Below are 24,531 nucleotides of genomic sequence, written 5' to 3'. Positions count from 1 at the left end.
TCGCTATGCAATTCTTCCGAAACGATTGGAGGCAACTGGATGTCACTTAGGCAACTTGTGAGAACATAAACAGTTTAGGAACATATAAAATTGGGGCTACAGTGTAACGTGGAATTCAAACCACGTTTTGTTTCTGAAGAAGCTCCACATGAGTGACAGGTGAATGTTAAGCTGAAAGACGAAGTGAAAAAAGTGAGCCAGCTGAGATTCGACACCACATCCATTCGATCTATAGCCAGACTCTTAACCATACTTTCTTTGGTAGTAGTCTAAGAAGGTGTCCCTCAGATGTCGTATATACCGGACAACACGACAAATGGTGAGAAACAAGAAAATATATAAACTGAAGAGCCAAAACATTATGATCACCAGTTCAGTAGTGAGTTGGTCCACTGTGTAAACGTAATACAGTAACGATGCTGCTTGGTATGGATTCTACAGATTCTTGGCAGTCTCGCAGGAGTATGAGGCAACAGGTGTCTAAGCACTGGTCAAGCGGTCCCTGCAAATTACGGGATGGTGGTTTAGGGCCACGCAGCTAGCGGCCGATACGTGTTCCCGTGGTCTCGTGCGCTGTACCATGCTGCGCTACACCTCGTGTATATTGTCATCATGTACGCCAGTACTTACGTTTTTAAGATCGGTGTACTTCGTAAAACTTTCACAGGCGCATCTGTTGGCGAAGACGGATACTTGCGTTCACTAGAATGTCCCTCAAACCGCTATAGAACGAGTCTGACTTTGCAACAAGGACAGTTATCCTGCTGGAATATAATATCGCCGGTGTGGGGAACTTCAAGCATGAGACGATGCTGGTGGTCAGCAGTCATATTCACATAGTTGTGTGGTAGAGGGAATGGATTGTGCGAAAAACTGAACGGGTGAGAATCGAAGCATTTTATATGTGGTGCTACAGACTAATGTTGAAAATTATGTGAATTCATAATACACTCCTGGAAATAGAAGAAAGAACACATTGACACCGGTGTGTCAGACCCACCATACTTGCTCCGGACACTGCGGGAGGGCTGTACACGCAATGATCACACGCACGGCACAGCGGACACACCAGGAACCGCGGTGTTGGCCGTCGAATGGCGCTAGCTGCGCAGCATTTGTGCACCGCCGCCGTCAGTGTCAGCCAGTTTGCCGTGGCATACGGAGCTCCATCGCAGTCTTTAACACTGGTAGCATGCCGCGACAGCGTGGACGTGAACCGTATGTGCAGTTGACGGACTTTGAGCGAGGGCGTATAGTGGGCATGCGGGAGGCCGGGTGGACGTACCACCGAATTGCTCAACACGTGGGGAGTGAGGTCTCCACAGTACATCGATGTTGTCGCCAGTGGTCGGCGGAAGGTGCACGTACCCGTCGACCTGGGACCGGACCGCAGCGACGCACGGATGCACGCCAAGACCGTAGGATCCTACGCAGTGACGTAGGGGACCGCACCGCCACTTCCCAGCAAATTAGGGACACTGTTGCTCCTGGTGTATCGGCGAGGACCATTCACAACCGTCTCCATGAAGCTGGGCTACAGTCCCGCACACCGTAAGGCCGTCTTCCGCTCACGCCCCATCATCGTGCAGGCCGCCTCCAGTGGTGTCGCGACAGGCGTGAATTGAGGGACGAATGGAGATGTGTCGTCTTCAGCGATGAGAGTCGCTTCTTCCTGTGTGCCAATGATGGTGGTATGCGTGTTTGGCGCCGTGCAGGTGAGCGCCACAATCAGGACTGCATACGACCGAGGCACACAGGGCCAACACCCGGCATCATGGTGTGGGGAGCGATCTCCTACACTGGCCGTACACCTCTGGTGATCGTCGAGGGGACAATGAATAGTGCACGGTACATCCAAACCGTGATCGAACCCATCGTTCTACCATTCCTAGACCGGCAAGGGAACTTGCTGTTCCAACAGGACAATGCACGTCCGCATGTATCCCGTGCCACCCAACGTGCTCTAGAAGGTGTAAGTCAACTACCCTGGCCAGCAAGATCTCCAGATCTGTCCCCCATTGAGCATGTTTGGGACTGGATGAAGTGTTGTCTCACGCGGTCTGCACGTCCAGCACGAACGCTGATCCAACGCTGAGGCGCCAGGTGGAAATGGCATGGCAAGCCGTTCCACAGGACTACATCCAGCATCTCTACGATCGTCTCCATGGGAGAATAGCAGCCTGCTTTGCTGCGAAAGGTGGATATACACTGTACTAGTGCCGACATTGTGCATGCTCTGTTGCCTGTGTCTATGCGCCTGTGGTTCTGTCAGTGTGATCATGTGATGTATCTGACCCCAGGAAAGTGTCAATAAAGTTTCCCCTTCCTGGGACAATGAATTCACAGTGTTCTTATTTCAATTTCCAGGAGTGTATAAGGAATGAGGAGGTTCTGCACAGAAATGTAGAGGAAAGAAATGCGTGGAAACCATTGTTAAGAAGAAAGGACATGATGTTAAGACATCTGTTCAGACATCAGGGCACAACTTCCAACATACTATAGAGTAGCCCGCATCTCGTGGTCGTGCGGTAGCGTTCTCGCTTCCCGGGTTCGATTCCGGGTGGGGTTAGGGATTTTCTCTGCCTCCTGATGGCTGTGTGTTGGGTGATGTCCTTAGGTTAGTTAGGTTTAAGTAGTTCTAAGTTCAAGGGGACTGATGACCATAAATGTTAAGTCCCATAGTGCTCAGAGCCATTTGAACCATTTTTACTATAGGGTAAAAATAACAGAGAAAAACAGACTGGAATACTCCCAGCAAATAATTGAAGACATAGGTTGCAAGAGCCACTCGAAGATGAAGAGGTTGGCACAGGAAAGTGAGTCGTGGCAGACCGCACCAAACCAGTCTGGAAAAGATTTCAAATAACAACAAAAAAAATAATAATAATAAATAAATTTGCTGCTATAATGATGCCTTCGATTACCACCAGAGATCCAATGGAAGCCCAACTCAGTGTAACCAATTTGCAAAATCCTGCCGTCACTGACCGGCATCTGTGATGCAGTGCATGTTTCATGCAGCCATCAGCCATTCGCCTGGGTGATGGCGTGTACGCACCCAACCACTGAACTAGTGTACAAGAACTGGTATTCATTCGATAAGGGACACGTTTCTATTGATCCGCAGTGAGACCACAGTGATTCTGCGTCCACTACAATCATAGCTGACGTTGTCATTGGGTTAACACAGGGTCACGTGACGTTTTCGTGATGTGCAACTCCGTTTTCAACGACAGTCTTTGAACGGTGTGCTCAGAAACACATGTGCCTCCACCAGCAATGTATTCTGTCGTCAGAACTGCCTACCCTGCATTACATAGCGGGGGAATCTCCCTCCTCTATGTTTTGTGGTGTAGTTGTCCAATACCTTACGGCCTAATCGTTATTTCACCATTGTTCCACCGCTTTCAATAGCTGCTCACGGCATTAGTGCGTCAAAAGTTGAGCAAATTCGCGTATCAGAGATTCTCGTCTCCAGCGGGAGCGCCGCAACAAAGTTCACCTTGTCAAAACCACTTATATTCGTGGATTTCAGTATTTGCAGCCAGTATCTTCGTTATATTCTCATATACACCGTGACAACAAGAATATAAGCGACATAAACTGAAGTTTGTTTGCGTGTTTCCACATACTGAGATTTCGCGCTACTCGCATAAGAGTTGCGCTAATAGCTCGGCTATGAGGATACAAATCATCTGAGCCGTGGCGGGACCGGAGCCCGTAGTATCTCTCATATATGTACGATCGATTTCCTAGTGCAGAGGTTTGTCTTGGGGCTTGGGTGGGCACGAGATATAAGCAAGTGCCGACCGCGAGTAATGGAACAGCGCTTTCAAAAAGAAAGGAGGCGGTGCGCGAGTCGGCGATTGGCAGACGGGCAGAAGCGAGGACGGCGTTCCCAAGGCCGGGCGGCGGTTATCACGTGATTATACTGGAGGCGGTAGGAGCTGGCTGGCGCTGTGGATTCTCCGGCAACCTCGTGAGCTGTGGATGTGCCAGTTTCCTTGGAGGGACACGCTGTTAAGGTCTTGCGAAGTAATGGTCTGACATCTTCGCAAAATCGTCCCAGCATCTAGACACCCAGTTGAGTACTCTAATTGCTAAGAGCGCTTAGTTAACTGTGATTGAGATCGCTCCTGGTACAGTAAGACGTTGCCGGACGCTTGATGTTATGTGTGGTTGATTTCATTTGATGCCTCTTACTAAGCGTGTGCTCTGCTTCGCATAATATTTGTGTATGTGCAAAATGTTACTTCATTAGCTATTGTTAACAGCTGTTTAATTTGCTTACTATATCGGTTAATCCATGTCAATATGTCCTCTGCGAGCAATCTGAGTTTTTACTTCTAAAAGTTACCGTGTTGAGCTTTGCACGCCCACTTACGGCGGCCAGTATGTGTGTCATTAAATTCTAGTGAGTGTCCGTTCTCGCGAGCCAGTTCATTTCCCAGTCTTGGCGTTTCTTTATCAGGTATTGTTTCAGTTTATGAAAGGACATGCGAGTGAAATTAGTGTAGTTGAGCCTTGATTTTATAGTGTTAATTTACTGGTCAAGCTTGAATGTTGAAGTTAAGAAAAGTTTTTTGGCCTCCTGTTGTCGGGCGTGATCTGTGTTTCAGTGCGATGAGGCAGCGGACAACCGAAGCGCAGAGCTCCCCTTTAGATAACAAGTTTGGCTTACGGGCAGTGGACTTCGCCTGGGCTGGTGTGTTCCTCGTCGGTCGCGTTTGCTGTGTTCACATTTCGGTGGCCTACTGGACGTCGGGTTGCAAACGGAGCCACGTCTTGGTTTGAATTTAAGTATTACGACCCTCAATCGGTTCCACCGTTCGTGGATAAGCTTTGACCTTACTTCTGTTATTAAACATTTGTTGTTGTTGTTATTGTTGTTGTGGTCTTCAGTCCTAAGACTGGTTTGATGCAGCTCTTCATGCTAATCTATCTTGCCCGAGCTCCTTCATCTCACAGTACCTACTGCAACCTACGTCCTTCTGAATCAGTTTAGTGTAGTCATCTCTTGGCCTCCCTCTACGATTTTTACCCTCCACGCTGCCCTCCAATGCTAAATTTGTGATCATTATACTCCTGATAACGACATCCTCTTGAATAGTCCCCGCCCGGAGATCCGAATGGGGGACTATTTTACCTCCGGAATATTGCACCCAAGAGGACGCCATCATCATTTAACCATATAGTAAAGCTGCATGCCCTCAGGAAAAATTACGGCTGTAGTTTCCCCTGCTTTCAGCCGTTCGCAGTACCACAACAGCAAGGCCGTTTTGGTTAGTGTTACAAGGCCAGATCAGTCAATCATCCAGACTGTTGCCCCTGCAACTACTGAAAAAGCTGCTGCCCCTCTTCAGGAACCTCCGTTGTGGTTGCACCTACGGTAGGGCTACCTGTATCGTTGAGGCACGCAAGCCTCCCTACCAAAGGCAAGGCCCATGGTTCATGGGGGCAGGATTACACATTTATGATTGTACAAAATGGTAACTTTCTATCTGTTAGATGTCCATTTTACAAGCCAACGGGCATTTGAATAATTTATTGGTTCGCTCTGCTAGGTTCTCTAGTCTATTAATTTCCAAGATTGTCAAAGTTACGTTTTAATAAATATGTTCTAAGTATTCGTGTTAAAATTGAGGCTGTGTGTCCACTACTATTTTACATGTAATATTAAAGTATTGGAATTGGAAGGCTCACAAATAACGTGCCTTAATTATTGTTTTGTTTAAGTTATGGTCAAATTCTGCCTTAATGGTTTCTGTCAAAATTTATATGAGATCGTTGCTAATGGTTTATAAGTTTATTAATTATTTTATTCTATGAGAGAGTTTCCTAAATATTATGCCTCACTGACGTGTGTCAATTCTTATGTAAGATTGTTTTTGGAAGTTAATAAACATATTGAGATTGAAATGTTCACTTTATTGGGTCAGCCCTTCCACTCCCCTTAAACAAAGCAGGTGTTAAGAAAAAGCGTTCCATCATCTTTACTTTAAAAACACGCTGTAACGGTAGTGATCATTTGTTACCTTTGAGACTTGACGTAATGAGGTCTTGTTAGTCAAGAACGCCTTTCAGGAGACAAAAACATTATTAAAAATACCCCACTGAGTTTGAACGAGGTCGTGTAATACGGCTACGAGAAGCTGAGTGTTCCCCTTTGCGATACTATAGAAACAGGAATGTGGCCACTGTACGTGACTCCTGGCAGCGGTGGTCAAGAGGATGTACGGCCGCAACATGACGGCCACGGGGCATTGTAGTGCATCTGAAACAGCGATCTGAGCAGCATTTGGCACCCCACTGACACAACGAACTGTTTGTTACTTCAACTATAGCTCCGATCCGGACGCCATGTAGCGCGCAGTCCACTAATCACAAACCGCAACAATTTTCAACTTCTATGGTATCAGGCGACAGATCATTGGAGGGCAGCCTGGACGTCTGTGGTGTTTACTGATGGAAGTTGGATCTCCCTCGCTGCTAGTGACGGCCTTATGTTGGTTAGAAGGAGCTAGTTAAGTATCCGCACACTACCTGTCTACGTTCTAGACACACAAGACATACTCCTCGAGTCATTGTCTGGGGAGTGATTTCGAATGACAGCAGGAGGATTCTCGCAGTAATCCCACGCTCCCAAACCGTAAATTAGTAAGTGATTCTGGTGATTCGACCAATTACGCTGCCTCTCTCGAAGAGAATTCCAGGGGGTGTTTTCCAACAGGATATCACTCGCCCACATACCGCTGTTGTCCACAGAATGTCACCAAGTTCCCTTGGCTTGTTCGATCATCAGGTCTGCCATCAATCGAGTACATATCGAACGTCACCGGATGACAGCTCCAGCTTCATTCAGAAACAACGCCCCGGTAATAGCCGACCAAGTGCAAGAGTCATGGAACAAACTGACTTCCGGCACCTGTACGAAACAATCGATGCACTTTTGCATGCTTTCATTTAACATTCTGGTCGTTACAATACTTATTAATGCACCACGATTTTACTTTTGCAATGACTTATCTCGTGCATATATCACCGTGTGATCATGCAATTAATTCACTTAAATACGTTATGTAGACGAACATATTAACGAAATTTCATTACTCTACGTTAATTATTTTTTGAGTTGCAACTGTTTTAAAGAGCTGGATTCGAGCCAACAACCGATCGACCATACAGCCTCAAAAACTCTCTCTCCGTCCGTAGAGGCTTGGGATGCCCCACGCCACCGACAGGCTGCAGTGTCATCCAGTGTCATCCTCAGCTCACACACGTCAATGGATGCAGATATGGAAGGGCACGTGATCAGCACACCGCTCTCCTGGCCGTATGTCAGTTTGTTAAACTTAAAGTGCAGTAACTACAGGGTGTTTGAAAAATGACCGGTATATTTGAAACGGCAATAAAAACTAAACGAGCACCGATAGAAATACACCGTTTGTTGCAATATGCTTGGGACAACAGTACATTTTCAGGCGGACAAACTTTCGAAATTACAGTAGTTACAATTTTCAACAACAGATGGCGCTGCAAGTGATGTGAAAGATATAGAAGACAACGCAGTCTGTGGGTGCGCCATTCTGTACGTCGTCTTTCTGCTGTAGGCGTGTGCTGTTCACAACGTGCAAGTGTGCTGTGGACAACATGGTTTACTCCTTAGAACAGAGGATTTTTCTGGTGTTGGAATTCCACCGCCTAGAACACAGTGTTGTTGCAACAAGACGGAGTTTTCAGCGGAGATTTAATGTAACCAAATGACCGAAAAGCGATACAATAAAGGATCTGTTTGAAAAATTTCAACGGACTGGGAACGTGACGGATGAACGTGCTGGAAAGGTAGGGTGACCGCGTACGGCAACCATAGAGGGCAACGCGCAGCTAGTGCAGCAGGTGATCCAACAGCGGCCTCGGGTTTCCGTTCGCCGTGTTGCAGCTGCGGTCCAAATGACGCCAACTTCCATGTATCGTCTCATGCGCCAGAGTTTACACCTCTATCCATACAAAATTCAAACGCGGCAAACCCTCAGCGCCGCTACCATTGCTACACAAGAGACATTCGCTAACGATATAGTGCACAGGATTGATGACGGCGATATGCATGTGGGCAGCATTTAGTTTACTGACGAAGCTTATTTTTACCTGGACGGCTTCGTCAATAAACAGAACTGGTGCATATGGGGAACCGAAAAGCCCCATGTTGCAGTTCCATCGTCCCTGCATCCTCAAAAAGTACTGGTCTGGGCCGCCATTTCTTCCAAAGGAATCATTGGCCCATTTTTCAGATCCGAAACGATCACTGCATCACGCTATCTGGACATTCTTCGTGAATTTGTGGCGGTACAAACTGCCTTAGACGACACTGCGAACACCCCGTGGTTTATGCAAGATGGTGCCCGGCCACATCGCACGGCCGACGTCTTTAATTTCCTGAATGAATATTTCGATGATCGTGTGATTGCTTTGGGCTATCCGAAACATACAGGAGGCGGCGTGGATTGGCCTCCCTATTCACCAGACATGAACCCCTGTGACCTCTTTCTGTGGGGACAATTGAAAGACTAGGTGTACTGCCAGAATCCAGAAACAATTGAACAGCTGAAGCAGTACATCTCATTTGCATGTGAAGCCATTCCGCCAGACACGTTGTCAAAGGTTTCGGGTAATTTCATTCAGAGACGACGCCATATTATTGCTACGCATGGTGGTTATGTGGAAAATATCGTACTATAGAGTTTCCCAGTCCGCAGCGCCATCTGTTGTTTACAATTGTAACTACTGTAATTTCGAAAGTTTGTCTGCCTGAAAATGTACTGTTGTCCCAAGCATATTGCAACAAACGGTGTATTTTTATCGGTGCTCGTTTAGTTTGTATTGCCGTTTCAAATATACCGGTCATTTTTGAAACACCCTGTAATAACTGAGGGAGAAAACACGTGTTGAAACGAGATTTTGTACAGCCAGCATGTAACAGATAACAAGACAGTAATCAGAATCGATAATGGTCATATTCCCCGATAGGGCGCCTCTACATCTCTACGTTAAACACCCCTACCCACTTACCATCTTCACCAACACCTGGTAATGTGAGATTTAGCACAATACGAAATTTGTTCCGATAACGGGGCAGTTGTAAGGCATCCCAGTAGGCAGCAAGCATACGCTGCAGAAATGTGAAAAAGTCATCTCCATTGTAAAGCATCGGTATTTTAGGGACCTTACATGAGCTCATCCATCACGACATTATGCTACAGTATAAGACCCTTAGAAAATAATGATTACATTATTTCAACAAAAGGCAATTGCAGGTAATCTCACGTTCTGGAAACTAACGAAACAATATCTACCAATATATGGGCAGGGGCATAAATATTCAAGTTAAATTGAAACACATTTTGGAGACTAACTGAGCAAGTGTTTAACGGCATCGGAAAACCCCATTAACAAGAGAACGGCGAGCTTCAGCGCAGAAAGGTATAAGGTCATAAAAATACAGTATTCCTTTTAATGTAAATACGACCGGGACCGATACTACGTGGCTGTACGGCGTTAAAAGGGTTAGCCTGCAACCAAGCGAGAAAAATTAAATTCACCCCTCGTGAGATGGTCATTGGCTGAAGCTACACTGGGTGACACAGACGCAACACGGTGGGGAGACCCCCATTATATACAAGCATTTTGACATTTAAAATGACGAGATCTCTCTCTCTTCTTGTAGCAGACCGCACAAGTCTGTGGAAAATAGCGAGGGCATTAAGAGCTTTGCTTTCTGCGAAGTGTGGATGACACGCTTTATGTATCGTGGAGACAGATAACAAAGAGGTAGGACTTTTGCGGGCAAAGAAATTGTGCACATCACTCCAACACTTAGCGAGTGTGCAATAGCCATTATTTCGACTACGGAAAGATAATCTTTCTACAGAACGCAGGAAAGTTGAGACTGACTGAAATCAGTCAAGGCCACAATAGGGAATTAGCGTTTCAGACCCAGCATGGAGACAACGCCGTTGCACATGCCACTCATTACAGTACCATTGCACATTAGGCCACAGTAAATGTTGATTCTAGACTTTGCTCACTCAAACTTGTGTACACTTTGACCACTGAATATCAAAAGCTAGGATACTAACCTATTCTCACATTGAGTATATGAGAGTTTTTCAGTGGTTCTAAAAGTAAATTTATTCTCCACCAACTCAGTGCATTGACCAGCAACAACTAAATAGATTAAAAGAGCTGATGAAGATTTTTAATCATTCTTTCCTGCGAAATTTTTTTTTTATGTGTATTGATGACGATTTGAATAATCGCTAGTTGAATATTTCCGAGAGTTAAATATTTTGTGTGTCAAAATATTTTGAGTGTCAAAAGCAATTGAACATGACTGTTGTGTATCACTTGACCCCTGAAAGCACAACTGATTAATTATACGTAGGAGAAGAAAGGGAATAGCTGTTTTGTCTCTCTAGAGTAGGCCCCAAAGTTTCACCTTTATTAATTCATGCATTCTAGTTAGGTGACAGCAGTATTTCTAATGATTTTTGTTACAGTACGCACCTGATATTAGCTTCCTTACAGGGCCAAGTTCATATCTATTTAGAATGTGTGTTGAACACCCTGGGCTTGAGAAGACAGTTCCGATATTTTGTCCATTTGGGTGCTAAGAGGTAAGCTATGTTTGCACACATTAGTACACTCACTGTGAAGATACAAATGGACAGACAATGACATAATGGAGACCCTGCCAGAATGCGGATTTACAGCATTCTGATAGATTGAGGGTCTACTTTTGATAAGTACAAAACACACAATTCTCCTAAACAATAACCTGACGCCAATTGGAGAAAAAATCTCTAAATGTAAATGTAACTCAACTGTGTAGTAAGTGCAGATAGAATGTTATTCATGTATTTCTTATTTGCTGCACAACACATCGCTGAATTGGGTTATGTTGATTTCTGACTCAACTCCATTAACCAAAAGGCTGTACAAAAGACGAGGAAATGGGTTCAAATTTTGAATATAAAACCGTGAATAATACTTTAGAATAGAATTATGTATTATGATCTGATGTTAACGTTTAGTCAGGTTCAGAATTACGTGAACAGCAACGCTTAGTGGTACGCTGAAACAGACAGAAAATAATCTATTAAAAGAAAGAGAAGTCATGGGAGATCTTGATAGGATCGACTTCTACAGAAAACTGGTAAATCAGCATGACCAACGCGAGACAGAAACATCGAATGAGATCGAAAATGCAGCACATGATGTTCGATATGGTCTAAAGAATGGACTTGAGAACGGCGTTGCTAATGAATCAGACGCTGAGTCTGTAGATAGTGATTTACAGTATATTGAATCATGCAGGCTAACAATTGCATGAAAGAACAGGTGTTAGTGCACCTACTCTATGATGGGAAGTGAAGGAAACAGTTCACGAGAAACGAGACAGGGAACCGTTACATCAGATGGCAAAAGACGAAAATGGTGTAGATGATAACACCAGCATATTTCCAATGTTGCGGCCTTTATTACAACAATTTCAGGAATCACAAATGCTTATAGAAGGGAACATAACCCAAGGCCAAAAATATCTATAAGGGCACATAACACAAGGGCAAAAGGTATTAGATGGGCGCATAACACTAGGGCTAAAAGAAACTAACACTGAAATACAAAAAAAGCGTGATAATATTAAAGGCCACTTAGATCAAATACGAACTGAATATAAGGAAGCACAAATCACGCTTCAAACGCTCGTTACAGGGCACAAAAAATTGAGAACAGACATTGACACTATCCAAACAGACACGTTAACGTTGCATGAAGTGACGCAACAAAGTGTGAAAAATGTTAAACAACAGGTCGATGCTTTTGCCATCAAAGCGACGACGAAGGGAATACATGTTACTGCTGAGACGACGTCTGACAAAAGAACGACAAAAGCAGCAGTAATGCAATTCAATGATAGTATTTTAAAAATACAAGAGAAAAACGAACCCCAATTTCTACGGCTGAGATCGGAAATTTTACGTCTTATCGAAAGTCGTGGTGACGTAGAAAGCCTTCGGGAGGGGTTGCAGACTACGATTGAATCCACTTTCGTGTCGGCAGATACTACTGTCAAAACTGCAAATTCTACAGTTATCGATAATACAGCAGATATGGTACACGAAATTAGTTATGACGTAAGATGGAAAGGCACATGTGGACGCCAATCGGAAACCGCATACTGAGAATGGGAAATTAGTCCAAACCAGCGTATGAAACAGTTTGTATTGCGACCATTTGTCGAAGAAAGAATAACAGGTCATTCGGGAATACAAGAGCGTGACTTGCAGCAGGTTTCAGTACGTGAAGCACAAAGCATGACATACGTCATAAAACCATAGAGATACGTTATGCAACGCCACAACCTGTAGGACGAATACCAATGGCTTACAGTATGGCGTCTAACGGGCCAGAATTGCTTGCACGTCAAGGTACAGAGCCGGTAGCGGGCGTTATGCACGCATATTGCACAGTGACACCTGCAAGTGAGTCTACGGCACAAATATCACAGAATGAACCAAGTCACAGACGTTTGCGTGGATTTGACGCAAACCAAGGACCGAATGCCAGTCTTCAAATTCCAGAACATACATAAAAGAGAGAAGCGAGAAGTTTTGATGATAACCACTTTCTTACACTGCGGAAATACCAGCGCTATAAGCAAGATGCAAACATTCTCCAACCTCGCACATTTATTGACCAATTTAAAGTAGGAATATCGACACATTGGCCATTAAAACGTAAGTTAGATATCAAATGCGCAAATGTAAAGGGAAGTGTTGCTGAAACTATGCAGAGGATAGCAGAAACTTGTGATTCGTATGTTTCGTTTAGAGCTGCCTTTATAGTAAGATATTGGTCACCTGAGGCTGAGATGAGAATAAAATATTGATTATTACAAAATGTCTCATTCGATAATTAGTGAGAGAAAAAAGCAGTCAAATTCTTTGAGAATATGGCTAAAACGAACTTGCACTTAGATAACCCATACAGTGATGGAAAACTGATTCAAATATTTAAAACTAAATTGCCAATGAAATATCAACAAGCCTTGATAGGACCTGGGGGCGACAATGTAGAAACATTCAAAGGTGTTTTGAGAGGAGTAGAATTCAACTAAGAAAACGACGCTCAAAGACGTCGCAATTTAAGGCAGAATAATTCTTAAAGAAAACGAAATAGTAAAGAGAATATCAGTAATAGTAGTAATGGTAGGCCGATATTGGGATTGAATGATGGACGACATTGGAATAATTGCGGAAACAGGAGTAGTGGAAACACTAAACCACAGCGTAATGGATAAGGTTTTCATTTTCGTTGGAACAGGCGGAATATAGACGAAAACAGGAATGGAAACTGGAGAACTCGGGGTAACCGACAGACTTACTTTAATCAGCGATCTACAGGACCGTGGAGAGAAAGCGGATGGGGAAGTGGTGCGAGAACGCAGCCACAGGCAAATACTTCGGTTAATTACCGGAGAAATTAACTGCAGATGGAGGTTGAATAACGCCCACCAAATCCTGGAAAACGCTAGGACTGACTGACGTTAGGTATTGCAGGAGTACAAGCAGATAATGCACTTTCTGCAGAACCGAATGGCAAGGCGTCCGCAGCAATAAATGGGTTAAGTTGTGATTTACCAGAGTTAGAATTGGGAACAGGAACGACTTAAAGATCAGTAAAAGGTGTCCGCACAGATACTACAAATAGGGAGGGAGTTAGTATTGGAGCGTTGGGACGAGATAGGTTGGACTGACACTGACTATAAGGATGAACATACAGTATTAACTAGTTCAGATGGCTCTGAGCACTATGGGACTCAACTGCTATGGTCATCAGTCCCCTAGAACTTAGAACTACTTAAACCTAACTAACCTAATGACATCACACACACCCATGCCCGAGGCAGGATACGAACCTGCGACCGTAGCAGTCGCACGGTTCCGGACTGCGCGCCTAGAACCGCGAGACCACCGCGGCCGGCTATTAACTAGTAATGAACATTTTGATTATGGTGTAGTTGCTTGATTCTGCGCAGACGAAAAGTGATTTTCAGCAGGATAATACATATCCTACTGTAACCTGTGACCCTACGATTGATTAAGACGATAGCATTAACCGACAAAATACGGCTAATACAGATCACAGAAAAAGAAGGAAATGCGAATAAGTACACATGATTGTACAGGATGGGCGTATGGGCAGGCGGAATGAATAAGGTAATTTTTAGATAAAGGCCATTTATTGGCTAAAGCATATTGAAAGGAGCTACATAGGCCTAGGGAGGTGAGGGTGAGCAAAGCGTAGAGTTTGGCGAAACATAGTTCGCGATGCTAACGAAAGTAGTTGTCTGCCAAAGCTACGTCCACTGTGCCGCAGCGCCGGGAGAAGCGGGAAGGTCGACACTGCTACAGGGCGCGCATCCCACACACGGGTGAGCAAGAAAACGAGAGAGCGGGACTGGAGATGGGCGGCCGGGTATATTCGACGCACCACGCGTCTTCCTCCGCCCTGATTGGTCGGGACTGAGAAACGCGCGGGAGCGGCAATGGAACTTTCCAGCGCGTTGCCTGCTAAGCGACGCCTGGGGCGGCGTTACCTCGTAAGCACATGAGAGAGGCACATGGCCACGGTGCTCTTCCTCGGTGTTGACTTCCTGTTACTGTCGGCCGTGCCATGACCGTAATGGAAAGATGAAGTTACCGTTTGAAAGCTCATATAATAAAGTAAAATTTCCTACTGTCTGCCGGCCGCTGTGGTCTCACGGTTCTAGGCGCGCAAACCGGAAGCGTGCGACTGCTACGGTTGCAGGTTGGAATCCTGCCTCGGGCATGGATGTGTGTGACGTCCTTAGGTTAGTTAGGTGTAAGTAGTTCTAAGTTCTAGGGGACTGATGACCACAGCGGTTGAGTCCCATAGTGCTCAGAGCCATTTTGAACCTACTGTCTGGCTCATCCGTTACACTCCTCCCCCTTCCGTGGGAGTGGAGTGCCACATAGTGCTACTTTGTGCCTACGGCAGCGGCGGCCGTGACGTCACGGCCGAGGGTCGGTGGGTGGCTGGGGGTCTTTGGCAAGTAATCAGCTATGTAACAGTGTCCTCATTTGTATTACTAATGTTCTTTTGTATTACAAATGTCCATTTGTATTACAAATGAAGTTGTGTGTAGGTATATAAGAAGCAGCGTCGGACATTATGGTTAGTTCTACTGAGTTAACGATGGGTACATGAGTCAAATCGTGGGAAATTTAAAAATTATACTGATCGTGGTGAAGAGAATCGGTTACTTTCGTCAGCAATACGAGAGATTAATCATAAACGTGCCGCAAAACGTAAGAGAGATATTTTAGATGAATCATTGGAGTTAACCAGACATGGATTTCTTGATGCTTTAGAAGATCTTCATTTAACTGAATTATTTAGTGTTACTCCATCTGAAGCGAAACGTCCTAAAGAAGAAAACGAACCGACATCAGGACTATCTTCAAGACCTGATAATCAACCTAATTTAGTAGACAACGAGTTTCAAGATCAAGGATTACCAATTCCCAGTACTTCTGCAGCCACAGAAATGGAAGTAGAAGAACAACCACGATCTTCTCAACAACTACGGCAAGGTACTACTAATACTGATACGTCCACTGGTGGTACAAGTTCTGGACAATTAACTACATTTCTGTTATGGAAGTCAGTAGAACAAATTAAACATAACAGTGTTATAATTATTAATACACATTTTTTTCTTTGTATGGGGTTATGCATATAAATGGTTTGATGTAGTTGCTCCTGATAATAAGAACAAAGTTGTAGGCAAAAGATTAGTTACATCTGGAGCTCAATTTATGACTAACGAATTAAGTCAGTTTATGAGTCAAATACAATTTGATTCATTACCACATAATTCATCTGTAAATAAATTATGGATATCGTTAACTCTTGTTGGTTTACGAGCCAGTTTTCAAACTGGAAGTACATTCAGTGCAAGCGGAAGTATTACTCATGTTCCAATGTTAATTTTTAATAAAGGTGCGAATCTTGCAATTGCTCATGAACCAGTTAAAGTTACGACTGAACAAACTAAAACTATATGTATTAGTGGTATTGCAGAACAAGGCTATACACAAACTATTTTATGAGGTTCAATTTCAGTGAATGATTATCCTACATGTTTAAATGTTCCACGTAACTTGCTTTCAAATTCTTAGTTTCTAGTAAATAATTTGTAAATGGTATTTGGCACAGATTTCATTACAGCGTTGTCATATAAACAGCTTAGCCATTCCAAACCTTTTAATACTATTGTTTGTCTACCATACTGCAATTCTCTTGTAGATACAGGTACTTTTTCGTCAACACATGCGGCCCAGTCAGTTAAACGACGGTTAAATTTGTCATCAGATTCTCTACTACGAATCTGAGATAGCTCTTCTTCGCCATCACTATCACTTTCAAAAATTAAGCGACGCACTGCTTAGTTCCCCCCCATGAACCATGGACCTTGCCGTTGGTGGGGAGGCTTGCGTGCCTCAGCGATACAGATGGCCGTACCGTAGGTGCAACCACAACGGAGGGGTATCTGTTGAGAGGCCAGACAAACGTGTGGTTCCTGAAGAGGGGCAGCAGCCTTTTCAGTAGTTGCAGGGGCAACAGTCTGGATGATTGACTGATCTGGCCTTGCAACATTAACCAAAACGGCCTTGCTGTGCTGGTACTGCGAACGGCTGAAAGCAAGGGGAAACTACAGCCGTAATTTTTCCCGAGGACATGCAGCTTTACTGTATGATTAAATGATGATGGCATCCTCTTGGGTAAAATATTCCGGAGGTAAAATAGTCCCCCATTCGGATCTCCGGGCGGGGACTACTCAGGAGGATGTCGTTATCAGGAGAAAGAAAACTGGCATTCTACGGATCGGAGCGTGGAATGTCAGATCCCTTAATCGGGCAGGTAGGTTAGAAAATTTAAAAAGGGAAATGGATAGGTTAAAGTTAGATATAGTGGGAATTAGTGAGGTTCGGTGGCAGGAGGAACAAGACTTCTGGTCAGGTGACTACAGGGTTATAAACACAAAATCAAATAGGGGTAATGCAGGAGTAGGTTTAATAATGAATAGGAAAATAGGAATGCGGGTAAGCTATTACAAACAGCATAGTGAACGCATTATTGTGGCCAAGATAGATACGAAGCCCACACCTACTACAGTAGTACAAGTTTATATGCCAACTAGCTCTGCAGATGATGATGAAATTGAAGAAATGTACGATGAAATAAAAGAAATTATTCAGATAGTGAAGGGAGACGAAAATTTAATAGTAATGGGTGACTGGAATTCGAGTGTAGGAAAAGGGAGAGAAGGAAACATCGTAGGTGAATATGGATTGGGGCTAAGAAATGAAAGAGGAAGCCGCCTAGTAGAATTTTGCACAGAGCACAACTTAATCATAGCTAACACTTGGTTTAAGAATCATGAAAGAAGGTTGTATACGTGGAAGAACCCTGGAGATACTAAAAGGTATCAGATAGATTATATAATGGTAAGACAGAGATTTAGGAACCAGGTTTTAAGTTGTAAGACATTTCCAGGGGCAGATGTGGACTCTGACCACAATCTATTGGTTATGACCTGTAGATTAAAACTGAAGAAACTGCAAAAATGTGAGAAATTAAGGAGATGGGACCTGGATAAACTGAAAGAACCAGAGGTTGTACAGAGTTTCAGAGAGAGCATAAGGGAACAATTGACAGGAATAGGGGAAAGAAATACAGTAGAAGAAGAATGGGTAGCTCTGAGGGATGTAGTAGTGAAGGCAGCAGAGGATAAAGTAGGTACAAAGACGAGGGCTGCTAGAAATCCTTGGGTAACAGAAGAAATATTGAATTTAATTGATGAAAGGAGAAAATATAAAAATGCAGTAAATGAAGCAGGCAAAAAGGAATACAAACGTCTCAAAAATGAGATCGACAGGAAGAGCAAAATGGCTAAACAGGGATGGCTAGAGGACAAATGTAAGGATGTAGAAGCTTATCTCACTAGGGGTAAGATAGATACTGCCTACAGGAAAATTAAAGAGACCTTTGGAGAGAAGAGAACCACGTGTATGAATATCAAGAGCTCAGATGGCAGCCCAGTTCTAAGCAAAGAAGGGAAGGCAGAAAGGTGGAAGGAGTATATAGAAGGCTTATACAAGGGCGATGTACTTGAGGACAATATTATGGAAATAGAAGAGGATGTAGATGAAGACGAAATGGGAGATACGATACTGCGTGAAGAGTTTGACAGAGCACTGAAAGACCTGAGTCGAAACAAGGCCCCCGGAGTAGACAACATTCCATTAGAACTACTGACGGCCTTGGGAGAGCCAGTCATGACAAAACTCTACCAGCTGGTGAGCAAGATGTATGAGACAGGCGAAATACCCTCAGACTTCAAGAAGAATATAATAATTCCAATCCCAAAGAAAGCAGGTGCTGACAGATGTGAAAATTACCGAACTATCAGTTTAATAAGCCACGGCTGCAAAATACTAACGCGAATTCTTTACAGACGAATGGAAAAACTGGTAGATGCAGACCTCGGGGAGGATCAGTTTGGATTCCGTCGAAATGTTGGAACACGTGAGGCAATACTGACCTTACGACTTATCTTAGAAGAAAGATTAAGAAAAGGCAAACCTACGTTTCTAGCATTTGTAGACTTAGAGAAAGCTTTTGACAATGTTGACTGGAATACTCTTTTTCAAATTCTAAAGGTGGCAGGGGTAAAATACAGGGAGCGAAAGGCTATTTACAATTTGTACAGAAACCAGATGGCAGTAGTAAGAGTCGAGGGGCATGAAAAGGAAGCAGTGGTTGGGAAAGGAGTGAGACAGGGTTGTAGCCTCTCCCCGATGTTATTCAATCTGTATATTGAGCAAGCAGTAAAGGAAACAAAAGAAAAATTTGGAGTAGGTATTAAAATTCATGGAGACGAAGTAAAAACTTTGAGGTTCGCCGATGACATTGTAATTCTGTCAGAGACGGCAAAGGACTTGGAAGAGCAGTTGAACGGAATGGACAGTGTCTTGAAAGGAGGATATAAGATGAACATTAACAAAAGCAAAACGAGGATAATGGAATGTAGTCAAATTAAATCGGGTGATGCTGAGGGAATTAGATTAGGAAATGAGACACTTAAAGTAGTAAAGGAGTTTTGCTATTTAGGAAGTAAAATAACTGATGATGGTCGAAGTAGAGAGGATATAAAATGTAGACTGGCAATGGCAAGGAAAGCGTTTCTGAAGAAGAGAAATTTGTTAACATCGAATATAGATTTATGTATCAGGAAGTCGTTTCTGAAAGTATTTGTTTGGAGTGTAGCCATGTATGGAAGTGAAACATGGACGATAACTAGTTTGGACAAGAAGAGAATAGAAGCTTTCGAAATGTGGTGCTACAGAAGAATACTGAAGATAAGGTGGATAGATCACGTAACTAATGAGGAGGTATTGAATAGGATTGGGGAGAAGAGAAGTTTGTGGCACAACTTGACTAGAAGAAGGGATCGGTTGGTAGGACATGTTTTGAGGCATCAAGGGATCACAAATTTAGCATTGGAGGGCAGCGTGGAGGGTAAAAATCGTAGAGGGAGACCGAGAGATGAGTACACTAAGCAGATTCAGAAGGATGTAGGTTGCAGTAGGTACTGGGAGATGAAGCAGCTTGCACAGGATAGAGTAGCATGGAGAGCTGCATCAAACCAGTCTCAGGACTGAAGACAACAACAACACTGCTTAGTTATTGATGTTCTAACTCGGAGGAAACGATTCATCGCTCAATAACGAGAGACTGTTATTACTTTCGTTGGAATCGGATGAACTCATTGTATCGCTCCGAGATAAGGCGCACTAATTAAAATAATATAATAAATACCGTTGCCTTCTAGACGCCACCGTTTGCAAGTAAATGTTTAACTGTTTAGCCCAATGACTATAGCATTTATTCATCAGGTAGTGACTGCAATAGTTGTTCACTTCAATCGTCTCTTATATACCTACTCACAACTTCATTTGTAATACTTCATTTGTAATATAGCATTGATGCAAAATATGTTTTGTTTTTACTTTTGAAATGAGATTCAGAGATACATATTCCCACTGGTGAGTCACTGCGGGGGCGGCTGGGGCGAGCCGGCATGGTGTTGTTGTCCTCAGTGGGCGGTGAGGGGGCGTGGCCGTGGCCGGGTCCATGCACTGGAACTCAGCGCTTGTAGGTATGAGAGGAGATTCACACGTTTAAAACACATTTAAAAAAGGAGTTATCACTAAGGAATCACTTCACTACACTGCACCAGTTTTTCCACATTAGTTGATGTCATAATTGCACTCTTAAAACTAAAAAAAAAAATGTTCAAATATGTGTGAAATTTAACTGCTAAGGTCATCAGTCCCTAAGCGTATACACTACTTTACCTAAATTTTCCTAAGGACAAAAACACACATACCCATGCCCTTAGGAGGACTCAAACTTCCGGCGGAATCAGCCGCACAGTCCATGACTGCAGCGCCTTGGACCGCTCGGCTATTCGCACGCGGCTCTTAAAAATAAGGGAGGGCAGATGCCTGATAGTTTATTTTTTGGCCAAATTGCTTAGTTGTTTTTAGTTATGGGCGATATTCGCTCTGAGTCTGAGGTTGTGGAACCATGGGAGGGGCGGCTGTAGCTGTCTACAGAATCCCTTTTTCTACAAAGTCCATATTAGTGAGATAATAAGAATGACAGTGGCTGCAGTTATCGTAGCTCAGGGTATAGTGGTGGTATGGAGTGTGGTGGCTGTTTGCCACTCATTTAATTGTGCAGGCGGTCATAAAAATTTTGTCCTCTTTCACATTTAAGAAGTCATCAATTGACTCTAAAAGGTGATCATATGACATATTAGACACAGCTGGCAAGTTAGCTGACAGAAGAACCACGAATGAACTTTCAGGTAGGAAAAATGTAGGTAAATGGGTGTGAATACTCAGAGAGTAGACCATGGTGGCGTGAAAAGTTATTAGTGATGTGGTGACGTCACAGGAGGAACGGTTTGCCAGAACTCCACTGTCTGATATTTCTATCTGGTAACTGTGCGCTTGGATGTTGTGTTTATAGCAATGAAGGGTTAACATCGTAGGTTGGGTAGCTGCGTATAGAAGACTAAACCAGGGATCCGTTAGGCGAACGATAGTTCGTGGTCAGGGTGGTGTTTGGCGCTTCCCAAGGAAGAGGTTAATCTCGCACCCCACAAAGTAGTTTCGAAGGGTAATCTCACGGCACATGAAATAATAGGCATGCATACATTCCCTAAACTGACCCTGTGACATCGTAGTATGCCTTTGACGGTCCGGACTAACAACGAGGATGTCGGCCGTATTCCAGTGTACACATTGTCGGGTGGCTGGTCACGCAACAGGAAATACACGTATTCTGTAGCACTCTAATTGACAATAGGGACAGGCGAGGGGTACAAGTATACGGAATTCTATGCTGTTGGCACGTTTGGATATCTGGGTCCTCGCTATGGCACAATAGTCAGGCAACGTAGTTTCATGTATGGGCAATACTAGATGCATTTATTGAGGTAAGTCGGCGGTAACATTCTGAAGTACTTGAAGAAATTCTTTAGGTGGTATGTGTTATGAACTTAGTCCTCCTCGTATCCCTAGTTGGATTTTGTTACAGAAGCTAATGTGCAGTAATAGAGTGGTCTGGATATTATGTGACAGAGTTTGTACGGCCTCCAAAGTTGCAGAGTTTTCGAAAGCCTCATATTGGTGGAGTATTATCTCGGTAACACTGCGTATCTGTCAGGCAGACTATATAAAATTGTTCTCGATATGCGTTAGTCTGAATTGTTGCCCTGCCAGCATTTCGTGGTTCTGTTACGTAAGTGCACCAAGTTGCCTAATTTCCTTGTTCCAGTGTTGGGCATCCTTATGGTCGGATACTCCGATCACAGTTTTTAACATAGCGCCTCCTGCGTCAAGCCAAGCTCTTTTTATGTGTGGGGCAGATAAAGTTTAGAAGATATTGAGCAGTTCGTGTTGAAAGTAGTCGATATTTCGTCGGAGTTCTCGTAACAGTAGTAAGGCTTTTTTTGGTCCTGTCTGCAAAAACAATGATTAATATTGCAACATTCGATCAGCAGGCTGCTTTAGCATTAATTCTTCCTTCATGAGTGGCAAGGCATCGAGTATCGTACTGATCACTAAATGATGAGGGGTATACCACAGAGTTTCAAATTTTTCAAAGACGACGCCAGACATCGACGGATGGTCCGTAAATGGAGGGGTTCTGGAGACCATACAACCAACTGACAGCAGAAATATCTTCTTCATGGCGTGGTGATGGTTCAGGATGCAAAGAGGTAACAGTGAGAGTCAAGGTGGCGGATCACTTGGGTTCGGTAAGTCCACGCCTCCCAAAATCTAAAAATAAACACAGACCTAAGTTCTTTATGGCGGCCGAGAATGGCAAAAGCGCGACGCATAGCAATAGAGAAAATGACAATCATTGATGGTAATACCTTGAACGTAGAATAGGGGTTGAAACTAGAATGTTAACATCATGTTGCAGACACAGTTCATAAGAGGAGACTGAATAACACTGTGGTGTTGGTCTTCCTTTATACGAGGGAGTGTTACTATCATGTTTTTATGGTAAAGCTTTGACAGCCGTGTTCGCGCACTATTCCTAAAGCAACAGGTGAAGTGCAAATCCATTTTACACATACAAGAGCAAATGATACATAATCCAGAGTATTCTATTGGCAGGTGTTTGTGCTTCTTGACTGCTACGATAACATTACTGGAGACGTTAAATGACACAAGACAAAATGACTACATAACTTCAGTTACTTCCATCAACATGTGACACCATAAATCCTATATTCATTTAGAATATCTGTTTAACAACCTGGGCTTTAGAAGACATTTTAGATGTTTTGTCCATAGGGCGCTAAGAGGTAAGCTAAGTTTCTACACATTTCTACACTCACATTGCAGGTACAATAACGATATGTGGGAAACGAGCAGATGCCGACATCATGGAATTAGTCTTCAGAATGAAGGAGGAACCCAACGGCAATATAGTGATGGTGTTAGCAGTGGCACAAGTCCTGGTGAGGACAGCAAGTTGCTTCTGCAGCCAGCGCCAGTTCCCCAGATGACCACTGCAGGTAAATCTTTATGGAAGTGTGTCCAAAGGCCCACATGAACAACATGTAGCCATGTCACGGCGTCCAATTCCATGCAGACGTTCATTAGTGAGTAGTAAGAGGAAGCAACCCCATGTGAATTGGGAGACTGATGTTAGTGCATACAACCTTGTAACTAATGCCTGATGATGAAGGTTAAGTGGCGCTGGGGTTGACCACCCAGTCCCAAGGAACAAGCAAGTCTGCCACCTCAAAGTGTCGTTCCCCAGATAGCTCACCACAGTAAAAAGTTCTCGGACGTGATGCAGTTTGAAAGGAATGAGAAGTCCGTCAACATGTTAAGAAAGGCTGTAGCTGTATAAGAGTAAAGAGTCTTCGTTTGAGTATAAGCAGTTTATGGGTAAAATTAGTATATTGTGTTGGACATACAAGGCAGACCTTACATGTTTTATCTGAAATACAAGCCTCCTTCCTAGTGTGTATTCATTAAAATATCGTAGCACAGCTTAAATATGTGAGCTTTCCATGTAAATTGACCAGCTACAACTAAATAAATTAAAAGAGCTGATGAAGATTTTCAAACATTCTTTCCTGCGATAAAAATTTTTCATGTGTATAAATGACGATATTAATAATTTCTTAGCTACAGTTATGGGAGGGGGAAATATCTACATATCCATTTACATGGTTACTCTGCATATCAAACGTAAGTGCCTCACTGGTGGTTCATCGAATTTCCTTCATAATATTTCTGTGTTATTCTGCTCTCGAATAGTGCACAGGAAAAGCTGAAAACTTATATCTTCCTGTGCGAGTTCTGATCTTCACTGTAGAAAATGCCTTACACAAAATATATGTACCTAATATTAGTACTTTCTACAAAAAGGTGAGCATGCGCCATTCCTGCTCCAATATGCCATTTGATCGGTAACCGATTTCCAATTAAAATCTATCGTCTTCAGTGTGTGTGCTTGGGATCACACTACATAGCCCACAGACTTGCAAACTACTAGTAAATTGTCGAAATTATGCAGTAGACTGATGTACAGTCACAAAATATCTAGTAAATTAACGAAATAAGGCATTGCCTACCCTTCAGACCTGCAAACTACTCGTAGATCAACGAAATAATGCAGGTAAAACGCTCTGCCGACACACTGGAGGTAGCCCAAGTAAAATTTTTTCCTGCTATTGTCTTAGGTTAGTGGAGGTAGCCCCACCAAAATTTGAGTTTAGCCCCGTTTTCTTGTGGAGGGGGCGAGGGGTGGGGTTAGGTTTGTGGCCGTAGCCTAACCGACCTTTTT

Source organism: Schistocerca gregaria, chromosome 3, assembly GCF_023897955.1.
Source record: "Schistocerca gregaria isolate iqSchGreg1 chromosome 3, iqSchGreg1.2, whole genome shotgun sequence".
In the NCBI taxonomy this organism is placed as follows: Eukaryota; Metazoa; Arthropoda; class Insecta; order Orthoptera; family Acrididae; genus Schistocerca; species Schistocerca gregaria.
Note: the sequence above shows the minus strand (reverse complement) of the source record.